Source organism: Dipodomys spectabilis, unplaced genomic scaffold (genome assembly GCF_019054845.1).
Source record: "Dipodomys spectabilis isolate Male_0828 unplaced genomic scaffold, ASM1905484v1 ptg000170l, whole genome shotgun sequence".
In the NCBI taxonomy this organism is placed as follows: Eukaryota; Metazoa; Chordata; class Mammalia; order Rodentia; family Heteromyidae; genus Dipodomys; species Dipodomys spectabilis.
The window spans coordinates 2,596,762-2,609,622 of NW_024870847.1; the positions used below are offsets into that span (position 1 = coordinate 2,596,762).

Here is a 12,861-nt window from a genome sequence, read left to right on the forward strand (position 1 = left end):
GCAGCTCAGTTTATTGTGTTCTTTTCAGAACAAGGAGGGTGTCACATTAGCAGAGGTGTAGTATTTTTTCAAAATAGAGATAAGGTATTCATGATGTGAATTAAGGAATTTTAAGGTGTCCCTTACAAGTTGGAAACTGTTGGGCTAGGATGACTTTATGGCATAAATCTTGGGATTGATGGTCATATTTATTATAGCTTACTCATAAACAATTGCTTACTTTTGAAGAATTAATTATTACACATGCTTCACAGTTTTATCCTCTACCAGAATGTGGCTATTTTTCTGTTTAGGTCTCAATCTGTAATACCCCATTGGAAACTGCATCTATTGCAGAATTACATAACATGCAAACAGGTACTGTTTTGAATCTCTTAGGAATGTTGAGAATTTAAAAATGAGTAGCTATTTATCATAGGAATTTTGAAGAACACATATATTCTGTCCTCTTAACAACTTACTTACTTTTAAAAGTTATGGATTTCCATAGCATTAAACTGTTTTCTGTTTTAGAATGAGAAAGTACTGAATTTATTCTTTTTTGAAAAAGTTGGCAAGTATATTGTGAAAATATTGTCTACTTGGATAACATTCAAGTTGATGACCCTCTGATAAAGAAGGGGTAATTAATTCAAATTAGATGCCAAATATTATTGATTTTTAAAATGTTACTACATAAAGAATATTATTTATTGGGCCAATACAATGAAATTATATTTTATGCAGCTTATTTTTTCAGTTTTATTATAAAAATGATATACAGTGGGGTTACAGTAATTTTAAGGTATCAAATCATAACTTTTCAAACTTGATAAACCTCCCTCATTTTTCTCACAGTTTTCCTTCACCCCTTTACCCCTCACAAGTTGCAATGTACATTTCCAACATAATGTCTTGTGAGTATTGTTATTGCATTGGTTTGCCTTTGGTCCTTTGTCTCACCATTATGTTTTTCCTTTACCCTTCGCTAATCAAGGTAAATGTATACACAATACAAAATGAAATACAGCAGGGATAAACCATAGGGGAAAAACCCAAAGAAAACAGAAATCACATAGTTCATCAAAAACAACAACCACAAATGAAAAAAAAATCTGGTTCCATATCTTGGAATTCATTTTGCTTAGCATCAGCTAATATGGTTATATATACGCATAACAAAGCCACTGGAAAATAATAGCTGCATTGATAACATTCTGAAAAAAGCATGTTAACTTTTTGATGGTAAAGGTGGAATTAGGATTGGTGAATTCTCGGTTCTGATAAAGGATTTCAAAGAGTTTTAAAGTTATGACAGGTAAAATTTAATTGTTCAAAATTTTTAACAACTTAGCCTATTAAAAAAATTTTAAATTGCCTGGAAGAATAGGCTTTCATGCAAAGAAATCCAAGGAGACTTAGTAGAGAGGGAGCAATGTGGATGAAGATGGCTCTTTTTCACACTAAATAATCAGACCTCAGAAACCTTGCTGTAAATCCTGTAGGTTCCCTTGAGAATTGTCCTTACCCAGGAACTATATTCTCAGTGTTTGAAACAAGGTTGTATTGGAATTTAAATTAACAGTTCTTAAAAAAAATAAGGCATCAAAATTTGTGAATTTACCTTTAATTATCAAACATTAATTCTCTGAAAAAGATAATTTGAGTCAAAATATTTAGGGAGAAAGTGACCTCCACAATGAAAGAAGGTGTTGGGATTACACCTTTCTGTTTGTAACACTTTCCACAATGTCTTTGGACGTGAAGCAGTGAAACACAGAAAAAAATCTGATTGGACACTTCAAACCAATGATTTCACATTTCCAAGTGGCTCACAAAAATAATATTCTTATTAATATGAGATAGTGAAGACTTCTTTTATTACATATGCCTAAAAGTTCAGAAAAGAATTGAGCAAATGGAAAAGTTAATAAAAAAAGTTTTCTTAGAAGCCTTAGCTAAGCGTATTGTCTTCTGCAGTGAAGGGAGGCCAAAACTTTTTGATGTAAATTGTGTTAGTATTTTTACTCCCTAAAGTGATTTTACAGAGCACATTTTTCTCACTATAATGCAGAACTGATTGAATGAAGACATGAAAATAAATTCCACATCAAAATGAGGCAACTTAAAGAGTTTTAAAAGAGAAATAATGAAGATGTAGCAGTGGTGGAGCCTGTGTGACTCTTCAGCTTCACTAGACTTGAAGCCAAGAAGCTGTGATTAATTGGAACTCGGCAAGAGCTAAGAGAAGGAAATAGAAGTAGGACATAGAAGCATTGTCCTTTTGTAACACACACTTTCTTCCAAGGTATGGGTGATTTAACTCTATTCTCCTCCATACATCTTGGTGAACTAATGCAAGACCAAGAGAAAAACAATCTATTGAAATAATTTTGCATAGAATAACTTCACTGTTTCTGATATAGTATCTAAGGAGAATCTTAAGAGAGAAGATAAAAGTGCAGTTTTTTTTGTTTCTTCTAAGCATCTTGTTAGCAAAATATATCTTTGAGGTTAGACAATTCTGATTGAACCAACAAGTGATGTAGTACTTTTTATTGTGGGCACTTTAGCCAGAAGAAGTCTTTCAAGGTAAAAGAAAAAAAATGCAGCCAAATATTTGTGATTAGAGCCTCTTGGACTGTTTTCTGGAGACAAAGTTTAGCATTAGATTTCTCCTCATTAAGATAGATGTTGTTTCATGGCAACCAAATGCAAGAGGGAAGTTTAATGGACTCACTTGGCCAATTAAACAGCATGAAAGAAGAAATTGACAAATAATATTAAATGAAATTATTTTGACCAATTACTTTGCCAGAGGAAAAAGGAAAAATATAATTCAAAATCAATTGACTTAAAAGTTTGAAGAAAGAGTAGTGAAGAGAGATTAGAGAAAATATAGAGGATTGTTTTCTCTCCAGTGGAGTAATGGGTTCTTGATCTTGTTTCTTCCATTCTACCTCACAAGCTACCAAGTGTTTCTCAGGACTGGATTATACAGTTCAGACAGAAAACTCATAGAAGAAAGATACTGTTTAGAGCAGATGTAGGTGATTTATAACCTTAGACAATCTATTTAATTCTGTTCAAAATTCTCCCCTACCCCAAACTTCCTCTTTGAACAGCTTTGTTTGCTTTTCCCAAGAATGCCCTTCATTAACTGATTCAAATTTTGAGAGGTCATATTCATACTCTCTAGAGATTGCTGTTTGGTTGTGATTTTTGTGTGTTTTTGTTTCTTGTGTTTTTTAACTGAATTTTAAAAGGTTGTGCAATTGTGTTACAATTAAATATATCCATCTAATTGTCCAATGCTCCTAGATCAGAGTCACTCCTTCCATCATTCTCAACCAACCCTTTCTCCAAGATTTATTTCCAATTTACCACTCCCTTCATGATATGTGTACATTGAGTATTCTAGCTGTACTTACCCCTTGTTCATTTTTCATTCATTCTATGTCTTTATTATAATTCCTCTCTGGTTTCAACTTCCTGATAGTCATTCTGTTAAACTATCTATTAATACTTTGAAAGGTTTATATACATTCCATGGAGTCTCAATCCTGCATATTCTTGAACTGATGTCAGCTTATATTTCCATAATTCATTCATCTGCAGCAACAATTTGCAAGACTGGAGACGTGAAGCACCTAAACATGATTTTATTCTCACCCATTTGGAAGATTAATCTTTTTTTTTTTTATCTTGATAGTCATGAATTTATTGTCAAACACATAGCAGTTTAATATATGGCAGTTGGGAAATATCAAATTAATAAGCTTAATACAGCAATGAAAAACTACAAATGAATACAAAAGTGAATGGATTGTACAGTATAAATAGGAATATAATATTGATGGGTTTAAGAACAAAACATTGCCAAGCTTGGCAAGGAAAATTATGGTCACATGTATGTGCATATCAAAGTCTCAATCTGGAGGGCAGTCATATAATTTATAATTGTTCACAGATATGATAATTCTCCCTAATAAATCTTTTCCCAAGAAAGCTCAGAACTTCTAATACTCTAGCATAGCTTCTTCTTCTGTGCTCCCTGATCTGTTATTTGCTATTCTTGGAGTAGTACTTACACAGTGTTGCGCAGCTGAAGTTGTTTTTGACTCTAGAAGAAGGAATTGAGTTATTCCCTGTTCTGCCCTTTGGCCCTACTTTAGTGGCACAATAGGAAAAACTTTCTTTTTTCTCCTAACAAATTAAATTCCAAATCTAGACTTCAGTTGATATGAATTTGTGACTTGACTCTTTAACTTAATAATATCTGCAGGCAGCAGATAGAAGGGTCTTGTTTTTTAATCCAACTAGACAGTCTATGTCGCTTAATTGGAGAGTTCAGTCCGTTAACATTAAGAGATAGGACTGAGAGGTATTTGGGAGTTCCTGCCATGTTATCTACCTTCTTGGGGGCTGCGAAAACTGGGTTCTTCCTATGGTTCTTGGATTCTCAGTTTGGGTGCAGTTTCTTGGCCTTTATTGCGGTCTTGTTGGTTTTCTATGTGTAGGACATCTTTAAGAATCTTTTGTAGGGCTGGTTTGGTGGAGATGTATTGTTTCAATTTTTCTTTGCTATGGAAGGCTTTTATTTGGCCTTCAGTTATGAAGGAGAGTTTAGCTGGGTACAGTATTCTTGGTTGATAGTTGTTTGTTTTTAGGGCATGGCATACATCATTCCAGGCTATTCTTGCTTTGATTGTCTCTGCTGAGAAATCTGAGGTGATTCTAATTGGTTTCCCTTTATAAGTGATTACCCTTTTCTCTCTGACAGCTTTAAGGATCTTTTCCTTATTCTGAGTTGATCCTGTGTGGATTATAATGTGGCGGTGGGATGTCCTATTCTGGTCTGATCTATTTGGGGTTCTAAAGGCTTCTTGTATCTGGACAGGCCTATCTTTTTGCATGTTTGGGAAGTTCTCTGCTAGGATCCTGTTAAACAAATTTCCTAGACGATTAACTTGTGTTTCTAGGTGCTCCTCTACACCCATTATCCTTAGATTAGGCCTTCTGATGGTGTCTTCCAGGTGTTGGATAGATCTATCATATTTCTTGGACTTGTCTTGGATGGTTGTATGTTCTTCTCTATAATATCTAGGCTGTCTTCAATCCCTGAGATTCGATCTTCTGCATGGTCTAACCTGCTGTCAAGACTCTCTACTTTGTTTTTTATCTCTTTTCCTTCTAGTTGGTCAGCTTTGATGGCTTCAAGTTCTTTGTTGAAGCTCTGTTTTAGGTCTTATATGAATTTCTTTACTTCCTTAATTTGGTGTTCAGTGTTTGTCCTCAAATCACTTAGTTGATTGGTTATGGTTTCTTTGGGCTCCCATTCCTTCTGTTGGGTTCCATTCAGCATTCCATTTGTGGTCTCCCTGATTTCCTTCAGCTCTTTGTTAATGGATTCCATGAATGCCTTTAGTGATCTTTGTGTGTTCTCTACCTGGTCTCTCAATTCCTGTATTACTCTTTGATTAGCTTCCTCCCGTTCGTGGGATTCCTGCAGATCTCTTTGAGTGTTCTCAGCCTGCTCACGCCATTCCTCCCTTTCTCTTTGAGTATTCTCAAGTTGTTCACGCAAATCCTGTATCAGTTTTTGAGTAGATTCCTCACACTTATGATATTCCTGTATAAACTTCTGGGATGCCTCCTCTCTCTCCCTATCACGCTCATACAGAGTTCTTTGTACGTTGTCAAACATTTCCTTTATCATATTTGCCAGCAGTGTTTGTAGAGCTGTTTGGGAACTCTCCTCTGGATTATTCATTATCTGTTCTAACCCCTGATTATCAAGATTGGGAATTGAGATACCCGAATTTGCCATTTTTCTTGTGTTTTTCCGGCTTACTCTGCCCATTTGAAATGAAGATAGCACCAGTTTTGTGCTAGAACACTATCATAAGGCAACCATCAACCAAAGTTTGCATTTGTACAGTCAATAATCTACAGACACAATCTAGTTCAACAGATACATCTATTCCACATCAAACATCTATATGTTAAAGGGCTTCGAACCGCAGAGAGGAATTTGGAAAACCAGAAATTATTAGGGTTAGGGAGAGATGTGGGTAAAAAATAGGAATAGATTGGTGTGGGGAGGCACAGGGGAGTTAACTATGTCCTAATCACAATGCAGGAAATAGGTCGGGTAGGTTGCAAGTAGAGAGAGAGAGAAAAAGAAGAAAGGGAAAGGGGAATGAAAAGAGACCAGAAAAAAAATAGAAACGTAAAAATTAATGTTATTTTAGAGATTAAAAGACCATCTATTTATAGAGGAATATGAATATGTTGAGAGAAAGGGAGGGACATAGAGGAGATGTGAAAAACTTTAAAAACATGCTTAAAATATTATATAGGTATAAAGAGGTAGTACTGCTATTAATGAATTTAAGTCTCAGAGGTTTTGAATTGAGTAATAAGTTTGTGGATTAAGTGTGTACACAATGGGGGGTAGGGTCTACTGGTTAACTACGGGTTTATCTGAGGATGTGCAGGACAAGAGTTAAGTCACATAAAGAAGAACAAAGAGGAAAAGATGGAAAGGATAGGAAAGTCAGAAGAAAAGATCAGAAGTTCAGTAGAGCTAGACAAAAAACAAAAAGATAATTAAGAATGAAAGAAAAAGAGAAAGAAGACAAGAAAAGAAAGGAAAACACACATTCACGTATTCCTAAAATAAAAATTATAAGAGAAGAAAAAAAAAGTTAATGGAAAACAATTATTTTTTCAGAAGAGGCAAAAATTAAAGATTAATAAAAGTTTTAGAAAAGCAAAAAAATTTTTTATATATATAAGGTAACAAAAAACGAAAAAAAACAAAACAAAACAAAAAAAAGAAAAGAAAAGAAGAAGAAGAAAAAAAAAATTCTTTGATTTTTTTTTTTTTGGGGAGCGGTGGGAAGAGTCCTGTATCTCCCTTTTGTCTGTAACCAGAGTCTGGTTGGAGTCTCTGGTCAGCTTGAGGTCCTGTGGCTTGATTGGTTTCTTAAGTCAGTTTGTTGGAACAGGCAGAAACATGCTCTGCTTTACCCAAGATTTTGAGATCCCCCTCCCAGGTTAGTTTACTGGGAGGGTGATCTGCTTTGAGAATCACACAAGAGGGGGATGCAGTGATGAGGCTAGGTTCTGGGTAGAGTTGAGGCCTTTCAACAAACAGTAGCTTTTCCCTGGTGCTATTTTGTGAAAAAAACTCACAGCACCCAGCCTGGAGCCATTCTCAGGGTTTCTGTTTTTCAATTGATTGTGGTGGCTGCTAGAGGGAGGGGCAGCCTCTGGCTCTGGTTACCCGGTGAGGAGAGCCACTCCAATGGCTGGCGCCTGAGCTGGGTGACTTTTCCCTGGATGGAACTGAGTCTGTGAGGTCACTTCGCCGTTAAGTTCTTGTGACCTGCTAAATGACTAGTTTTATTCCAAGGCCTGAGCTGGAGCTAGGCGCTCCTCTGAGCTTTGTCAGTATCCAAGATGGAGATCACCGGTGCTGGGGGGGGAGGGGTGGCCTTCCCTCCTCTGCTCCCTGAGAAGGAATGAGGAAGTTGGGCTTCTACTCATGCCGAGTCTTGGATCCCGGGTCGTCTCTAGTCTGCAAAGTGCAGGATGAAGTTGTCCGCTCCTTGTCGGTTCTTGCTGGTGTTGAGTAGAATCCGCTCGTCCGCTGCAAATGGCTCCTTCGTCCCGGACTGCGTCTCAGGTATGGCCCCCGCAGCGGTGGTTGCTGCCGTGACCCTGCCGCCGCCGCAGCAGCAGCTGGCAGGCACTCAGATGTGTCTGCTTAGCTTCCCCATTCTTGACTCACTCTCTGTCCTGTGATGGCACACTTGGTGTGATTCTCTGGCTTGGGACTGTTCACTGGAACTCTGAAACTGTTTTCTATGCAAGAGCTTGTTCAGATTCCAGCTTATCCTCCACCATCTTCCCGGAACTCTACTGGAAGATTAATCTTTAGTCAAAAAGAAAGTTAAAAAATAGCTTAGAATGTATTCCTAACAATGAATTTTTATAAATGGCTTTGTACAATGGTGTGATTCTTTTATTTTACATGGAATAATATTTTCTACTACCTATAAGTTTTGGAAAAAGAAGAAAATTGACTTTATTCCTAGAGAGGAATATGATAGAAATAGAAAACAGATATTATGTTTGTCATATCTCTGATGAGTACCCATATTCAAGACTTAAAGTCGTATTTCTTACTATGTTAGACAGAGGGAAAACATAAAATAACATATGATAAGGCAACTATTTGTGATTTTTTTTAAATGTACCTTAATAAATGATGAAATTTATTAGGTAACGTTTGGGTTTGAAATTTAGGAGGCTGATCTATTTAACACTCTTCTGGAAGTCTCTTACTGAAAAACACAAATTGTGAGTGGTATTATTTCTACACTTTAATGAATGGTTGAACATGTTTGGCATTAGTGCTGTGTAAATAATTCAACTCTATTGTAACTTGCTCCCTATACTTGAAAAACTTGTAATGTCACTAAGTATCATCAACTTGTCAAATGTTATTTTGGCGAATGTGATTTCAAAATGTTTATTTGAAAAGGAATACACTTTCAGGAGATTAAATATAGATTATCATTGGTTTGAGAGTGACATTTTTATACCACAGAAACATGTTGTACTGAATTCCCAGTGTTTGAAGCACTCTTTAGTGCTTCAAATGTTTTTCTGAATTACATTTGAGCTCTAAGTCAAGATTTCAGGGCTTTGGTAGACCAATTATTGATCTATCCTCCCAGAAACTATTTTTTGGCCCACTTATGTTGGAATAAAATCTTTCGTTAATAATAGGTGAGGGGTATTAAAAATAATCTTATGACACTTTGTGAACTTGTTCACTCATATGGGCTGGTCATCTGTAAGTTGAATGTTTAAATTACAGTACTTTCTCTCAAATTTTGCGATCTCATCCTTCATTTTAAGTAGCCTTGTATTTCACAATTGCTTGCTTCTAATTTCTGCATCTCAAGGAATTGGTGCCCTGAAATATAGGAAATGCGGAATTGAGATGGGTCTTCAATTACTTTGTGTTGATATGTTGCATGGGCTTTGGTGAGAAGTTTTGCCCCTGTTATCTGATGATGCAGGTAACTCGGACCTGGGTTCCTAGTATGCATGGGTATTGCAGAAGAATAATATTTTTTAGACATCTTAGCAAAATTTGGGCATAATCAGTAGGAATGCTTTAGAAATATGGAGAAAAACAGTTTGGGACAAGCGAATTAAAACAATAAACAGCAGCAGAGTAAAATCCATTATTGATTAGAGGAAAACATTGTTTTTTTTTACCATGTGGATTCAGAAGACCAAGAACAGTTAGAATGTATCATAAGTTTATACTAAAAACATTGCATTGATACTTTTATAGTCTAATATATATTTTAAACCTAATTATTTATATTCCAATTCTATTTATTGGAAAAAATAAATATCAATTTATTTGTCAAACTAGCAACTAATTCTAGTCAGTTTCGATGTGTGAAATATAAAATCAGCACATATCAATATAAAATATATAACTATATATAATATAATTAAAAAGCACACGTTTTGTATTGTTCTGTTGTAGTTACTGTATTAAAGGCAACTCTATTTTAAAGTATTATTCCATTATCTCTACTTCAGTGTCTGATAGAGTTAGACCTAAAGATTTACCATTTGTAGATTTACAGCATGGAGGCAATAGGAAACACCGTGATTAAAACATTATCAATTTAAAGCCTAATAATGAGGAGAAACATATGCACTTCTCCTGCAACTATGAAAATATTGGGTGATAAAAAGTCAGTAGTGTAAGTTGCTGCATGGTTGGATGGTAGACAGGCCAGGACATTAAGTAATCATGCATACCAACAATTTTTTCACCCTCTTGGCGTTAGCTACTTTTGAAATGGAAGGTATAATAAACAATTATATTTTGATAAAATACCTTCTAGTCTGAACAGTTCTGTTTGAACTGTTCAACTCTCTATGATCCCTTGTAACCAAGATTAGTTTTCTTCTAGTAAGACAATCTATGCTGTCAGGGTAAGATATTCTGGTTGGGCTGTTCCCACATGGAAGAAGTGTAAAGGCTCAGGTAGACATTTGTTCCTGTAACACCTCATTTGGGAAAATGTCAGCTGAAGAAGTTTAGAAGTAGCTCTTAAGCAACACTTACTTTGAATCCATTAGGTCCGCAAAGCTAATTCAGTTGAATAAATAAGTACTTGAAAAAGCCATCACCTTTGGACCTATCTATAAATAATTGAGATTATGATCAAATTCCAAATAAAAAGACTTAAGATAGTCATTGACAAAAAAATTTTGCAAATGTGAGGAATCAATTGATAAATATAAATTTTCCACTATTCACAGAATTTTAGGGAAATAAGATCGATAGCATTGTTAGGAACAATAAAGTTTCCTTGTTACAAGTAGGCACCCATAGATATAAACCTGTATAAAGATTGCATGATTAACTACTTAAATTTAGAGGATACTACACGCTTTAGCAGCACGTATACTCAAATTAAAATACAGAGATTAATATGGTACTTGCACAAGGATAATATGAAAATTTGAGAAGTATTCCATATTTTTCATTCTTCAGATTCAAGAAATGAAAAACAGTTATTAAAAAGTTAATTACAAAATTACAAGTGTAAAAATACACGTAATTCATATAATTTAGTTTGACATCAGTGTATTAAATCTTCACCTCAGAAAGGCGTTTACATAGCATAAACTTTACAAATATTCTCAAATTAGACAACATTGTCATTTTATCCCAAATAAAACTAATATTAAGTCCTAGGAAAAAAGGAAGCAAACTGTTTCTATATGGAATGCAATCGGAAAGGACACATTAATGAACCTATATATTATAAAATAATGTAGAATTCAAAGTATAGGAGAAAATAAAATAAATTATGAACATTTTGCAAACATATAATATAGAATATTTTAAAATATACTTTTTCAGACAAGCACAAGAAATATTTTAGTTTCTGTACTACTCATTTCAACAGATAAATTAAAATTATTTCTGATTAAAAAAATCACAAACTCTGAAGAAATTATTATACATATATACAAAAAATATTGAATACATTTTGACATCCAAGGCAGGCAATTCACTTGGAAGAATTCCACGGAATCCATGAATTTTTACAGTAAAATATTGGTGCTGCCAGGCATTGGTGGCTCATGCCTATAATCCTTGCTACACAGGAGGCTGAGATCTGAGGATCATGGTTCAAAGCCAGCCTGGGAAGGAAAGTCCGTGGTACACTTATCTCAAATAAACCACTAGAAAACTGGAAGTGGAGCTGTGTCTCAAGTGGTAGAGCGCTAACCTTGAGCTGAAGAGAACAGGGATAGCTCCCAGGCCCAGATTTCAAGCCCCATGTCTGACCAAAAAATATATATATATTGCTCTTATTTGGATTGTGAAAATATTTTGTAGGGACACAAAAGATGGACTTGCATTTTTGAAATTTAAGAAACTTAACCCGACCATTAGGACTTCAGTGAACAATTTGTATAGCCTATCACAACTTCATAGAGGTAGTGATACATACTTATCCTTTTGGCAATATCAAATACAGTATCTTCTATGTTGTTCTTCCGGCCTGGTTTTATATAATGGTTCAACAGAAGGTGATCCAGCGTATCTTTGCTATCTCAGTTCCCAGCAACAAGATGTAAAGGTGTCAAAAATTCTTTAGTTTGGGGAAGTGGCGCTGTGGCTCAAGCAGTAGAGTGCTCGCCTTGAGCTGAAGAGCACAGCGACAGCACCCAAGCCCAGAGCTCCAGCCCCACAACCGACCAAAAAAAAACACAACAACAACAAAAAACAAACAAACAAAAATATTTGGGCTGGGAATATGGCTCAGTGGTAGAGCACTTAGCTTGCATGCATGAGGCCCTAGGTTAGATTCCTCAGCACCACATAAGCAGGAAAAAAAAGCCAGAAGTGGTGCTGTGGCTCAAGTGGTAGAGCGCTAGCCTTGTGCTGAAGAGCTGAGGGACAGCATCCAGGCCCAGAGTTCAGGTCCCACTACCAAACCAAAAAAATCTTTTTTAAAAGATTGAGTCCTTTAGTCTGGGCATTGGTATCTGTATCATGATGAAGTAAGAAAGAAGCCACTCTTGTATTATTACATGTATATGCACTGTGCAGGGGTGATCAGTCATCTACAGTTATTGCATGTGCCGCTTGAGACATCAACTCACTGATAATGTCTAAGTGTCCACTGTAGGCTTCTCAAAGAGGGGTATACTCATCATCATCCCTACTATTCACATGAGTGGCCTTTTGGGAAAGAAGTCTCCGCAATGGAATAAGCTGAATATTTTTGGCAGCCCAATGAAGAAAATTGCTTGGATCCTTCTCCAATTTTATTTCTTGCAATTGATACCATTCCTTACTTTTTCATCTTGTTCCCCATATTCCTAAGAATTGCCTAACCAGAGACTTTGAGTGCCAGTGGGAATGAGGTGTCCATGTATTTCCCTAATAATTCACATTGGTTTAACTGGTCAGAAATATCCGGTGAATTTTCTGCAACTGTTTATTCATTATGATTTATTTTCTCTTTTTCCAATTTTACTATTCGAAATTATTCTAACTGGAGAGTAGGGAATTGATGGAGAGCAGCGGAAAGATGTTCCTCCATATTCAAATGTACACACTGAAAATGAGGACCTGTGATGTCTTCATGTGCAGCTTATTCTAGGAATGAGAAAATAGGAAATAATGCCTTTTATATAAATGATATGGGAAATGGCAGAGCAAAAACTGAAATGATGCAACAAAAATATAAAAGCAAAATAAATTAGGATAATTATGGAGCAATCATATTATCTATGAGAACCAAGAAAGGGAGA

The 12,861-nt window shown here is 35.6% G+C and overlaps 1 pseudogene; it reads left to right on the forward strand.

Annotated features, from left to right (window-relative positions):
- Positions 1-10,475: 10,475 nt before the first annotated feature.
- LOC122119497 lies at positions 10,476-10,572 on the forward strand (annotated as a pseudogene).
- Positions 10,573-12,861: the final 2,289 nt, after the last annotated feature.